This window comes from Ovis canadensis, chromosome 1 (genome assembly GCF_042477335.2).
Source record: "Ovis canadensis isolate MfBH-ARS-UI-01 breed Bighorn chromosome 1, ARS-UI_OviCan_v2, whole genome shotgun sequence".
NCBI lineage: Eukaryota > Metazoa > Chordata > Mammalia > Artiodactyla > Bovidae > Ovis > Ovis canadensis.
Window position 1 is genome coordinate 243,854,757 of NC_091245.1, and position 4,641 is coordinate 243,859,397.

Sequence of the window (4,641 nt, forward strand, 5' to 3'; positions counted from 1 at the left end):
AGAAAAAAGAAAGATGATGTTTGGGTTTCTTATTTCTTCATATTTTATATTTTCTTACGACTAACCATGCCTTACTGAGCAGTTGTTTATTCTTATTTTAATAAAAGGTATAGTACTAAAGAGAGCACACATGTCTTTTTTAATTAACCAATTTCTGCATCTCATTCATCTGTGTTTGGAGGACTACGTTGTAAGGATATGGGACATAATATAGCACCCCCCCCCCCATAACCTAGGAGTCATATATTGCCTTTACTTCCAGACAAGGCATTTAAAGAAACAAACGTTCTATCTTCAAGGGCAGTCAAATTTGAATATTGCTACTGTACATACGGGTAGTCTGAGAGATTTCCATCAGTAAAGTAGTAAGTAAGCCCAGTATCAGTTAAGTCCAACAATCAGCATACACTTTCATTCCATTCATTAGGTTTTCCTTTTAAATACACACACACACACACACATACACACACACACACACACACACACACACACTCCATCATAGTTCAGTGAACTTGTTACTTAGGAAGACTTCTAGAGAACACAGCCTGTTTCACATAAGAAAGAGTTGTAAAGATGATTTTAGGAAAACACTCTTAAACCTTTCCACCATAAAACTGACTCCAGAGTGCAATAAGAACAGATACTTTGAAACATAGAATTAGAGTGTAATTATACAGAAAAGCTCCATGACATGTTTCTGCTTCACAGAGGACTCCATCCAGACCTCAGAGTGAATAAATTGCTAGGTGTTTAAGAAAAAAAACACAATTTAGGAAAGTATAACTTTAAACTCATCTGTATCAAAAATTATATTTTCACCATCTGTTTCTCATTCATTTACACTCAATTAATCAAAAATTTAAGTTCCCTGTCAGCGAAAAGGATGGGAGTCTTTCAAAACAAACATGTAAGACTTCATATTTGCAACCTGGTGGAAGACAACCAAGTGTTTCACCCATCAAGCATGACCTGCTTTATTATGGTTTGCTTTCCCTACACTTGAAAACAGTATTGTACATTATTTTTTCACATCAGTTTTAAAAGATAATCAACTTATTTTTTAAAAACAGGCAATTGCCTTATTTTAACCTTCATTATTTAAATTGGCAAGTGATAGTTTGCATACCCCAATTGGTATGCATTTATATTTTAAAAAGAGAAAAAAACTTCTGTAGGAAATCTGGAACTTTTTAAAAAAAAACTTTAATGAATAATTTAATACTGGATAACAACATAGCTTCAGAGGAAAATATTCTGACTTCTACATGGTATAAAGTAGGAAAATTAATATGACACATGGATAACACACATTTTGTAAAATATTCTTTCTATCTCTTAGATCCCATGTGATGTTGCAGTTGCCATAGCAACTGTGTTTGTGTTCAGCAGGAAGATACTTATGTACAGAATGCTTACATTTACTCACCAAATTCTCAATGAAAATTATACCAAGTGGAAGTTATGAATTAAAATTCTCCATGGATAAGCAACTCTTGTCCCTTAAGTTTAAAATTATCATCAAATAGTTTTAATCATGCTTTTTCCATACAAATATTAAGTTCATAAATTTCATCATCTTATAAACAATGGCTGAGCTATAGAGAATTCTTAACTTCTGACAATGTAGTAGTTTGTATGGAGCATAACATGCTAAAAAGATTAATTACTTTAATCAATTGTGAACCATTAAATAAAAATTGCACAAACATTTTTAAATTTCAGTTTTAAACACCAAATAATGGGCTGGTTTCTACCCTCCCCCATAATGAGTCTTAGACTCAATGGCGCATACTTTGAGCAAATACCTCTACACACTACATTTGCCCACTAAGTTCTAAAATCAACTTCATAAATGTCATGAACCTAATGCCATTGTGGGAGAAATGAAGAACGCTCCTTGAGTCCATTTGGTGAGGATGGTGAGCGTACTTTGTTTCCCCAAGAGAAGAAAGAAGAGTAGTAAACCATTTTTGCAGAATGTCATTCTCCCACAACAGTTTATGAAAGAAACATCTGTGACAAGAATCTCTAATGCTTTACTCAAAGCCACAGCTGACAGTAAAAAGCATTGCTAAAAGTGGCAAATCAATCCCATTCCACCCTTCCAAGAGCATGACACCTAATTTGCTATGTATCACATGTATTTTCCTCACATGTGCTGAGACTGTGACATTGATGTGGTGGCTTTCATCCAAGCCTCAGCTGAATAAACACTTGGCCATACAGTGGGCAAACTGGCATCCTTAAAAAGTCTTCTGTCCCAGGCAAGTTAACTTCACCTCAGGGAAGCATTTATCTAAGTTTTAGTTTGCAGTTTGGGTACATAAATGGAATCTCTGAACCCTGTTTGGAAAACCTTAAATCACCTGACACACACAGAGCACATTCTGTGTTTTTCAAACTGGTTTTCTTCGTGTAATGCAATTTTTATGTGACTACCTGAAAACATATGCAAATCCAACAGACAAAAACAAGTAAAAATATAAAGGATTTCTAATCAAGTTATTTCACTGCAGAGCATGTACTTGTTAAAAAAAAAAGCACAAGAAATAAGCACATTATGTATATCTGAAACATGTACTGTAACTTTTTAGAGCAAAAATTTCATTGATGTATAAAATATATCCCAAATATCCATAGATTTTCAGTGTACAGCTTAATGAAACTTGCAAAGTGAAATAAGTTATGATCAAGTACAGAACATTATCAGGACCACAGAAGCCCCCATTATACCTCCCTGAAACACACAATTGCTTGTAAATTTGACATAGAATTCTTTTTTTCATTTTTACTTTATTTTACTTTACAATACTGTATTGGTTTTGCCATACATTGACATGAATCCACCACGGGTGTATACAAGCTCCCAATCCTGAATCCCCCTCCCACCTCCCACTCCATATCATCTCTCTGGATCATCCCCGTGCCCCAGCCTCAAGCATCCTGTATCCTGTATTGAACATAGACTGGCACTTCGTTTCTTACATGATAGTATACATGTTTCAATGCCATTCTCCCAAATCATCCCACCCTCTCCTTCTCCCTCAGAGTCCAAAAGTCCGTTCTACACATCTGTGTCTCTTACTGTCTCACATACAGGGTCATCATTACCATCTTTCTAAATTCCATATATATGTGTCAGTATACTGTATTGGTGTTTTTCTTTCTGGCTTACTTCACTCTGTACAATCGGTTCCAGTTTCATCCATCTCATCAGAACTGATTGAAATGTATTCTTTTTAATGGCTGAGTAATACTCCATTGTGTATATGTACCACAGCTTTCTTATCCATTCATCTGCTGATGGACATCTAGGTTGTTTCCATGTCCTGGCTATTATAAACAATGCTGCGATGAACATTGGGGTACACATGTCTCTTTCAATTCTGGTTTCCTCAGTGTGTCTGCCCAGCAGTGGGATTGCTGGGTCATAAGGCAGCTCTATTTGCAATTTTTAAAGGAATCTCCACACTGTTTTCCATAGTGGCTGTACTAGTTTGCATTCCCACCAACAGTGTAGGAGGGTTCCCTTTTCTCCACATCCTCTCCAGCATTTATTGCTTGTAGACTTTTGGATCGCAGCCATTCTGACTGGTATGAAATGGTACCCCATCGTGGTCTTGATTTGCATTTCTCTGATAATGAGTGATGTTGAGCATCTTTTCATGTGTTTGTTAGCCATCCATATGTCTTCTTTGGAGAAATGTCTATTTAGTTCTTTGGCCCATTTTTTGATTGGGTCGTTTATTTTTCTGGAGTTGAGCTGCATAAGTTGCTTGTATATTTTTGAGATTAGTTGTTTGTCAGTTGCTTCATTTGCTATTGTTTTCTCCCATTCAGAAGGCTGTCTTTTCACCTTACTTATAGTTTCCTTTGTTGTGCAGAAGCTTTTAATTTTAATTAGATCCCATTTGTTTATTTTTGCTTTTATTTCCAGATATTCTGGGAGGTGGATCATAGAGGATCCTGCTGTGATGTATGTCGGAGAGTGTTTTGCCTATGTTCTCCTCTAGGAGTTTTATAGTTTCTGGTCTTACGTTTAGATCTTTAATCCATTTTGAGTTTATTTTTGTGTGTGGTGTTAGAAAGTGATCTAGTAAACATATGGAATGCTTCACGAATTTGCGTGTCATCCTTGCGCAGGGGCCATGCTAATCTTCTCTGTATCGTTCCAATTTTAGTATATGTGCTGCCAAAGCGAGCACTGACATAGAATTTTTAATCAATAAGAAATTTCCATTGAAGTGACATTGAGCAAATAATTAAAGTTTTAATAAACAGTATGGATAATACCAAGCCCCTTATAGTTAACAAGGCTATCTCTTTTTATGTGTCTTTTGTGAGACTGCAAGTGATTCTTTTTTATCCTCCAGCAATCAGAGAAATCACCAATTACCATTACCCTCAGTTTGCCTGTTTTTTAAATTCCCACTGAAGTTTTGAAGAAGTACAAGAGTGGTAAAAGAATACATGGGGTGAGGTCTTGATTAATCTACCCCTTCCTTCTGAAGAACTTTACTGTATTATGGTTGCCAAGGGGGAAGACTGGGGAAATGAGATAACTAGGGAGTTATTTTAAAATGGACAAGTTACAAGGTCCTACTGTATAGCACAGGGAACTCTGCTCAGGGTTATGCGGCA

General features: G+C 36.0%; 1 non-coding gene across 1 annotated transcript; it reads right to left on the bottom strand.

The window, feature by feature from the left end:
- Positions 1-4,098: 4,098 nt before the first annotated feature.
- LOC138431225 (U6 spliceosomal RNA) lies at positions 4,099-4,205 on the bottom strand. Its single transcript, XR_011253600.1, has one exon. It is a non-coding gene; the product is annotated as a U6 spliceosomal RNA (small nuclear RNA).
- Positions 4,206-4,641: the final 436 nt, after the last annotated feature.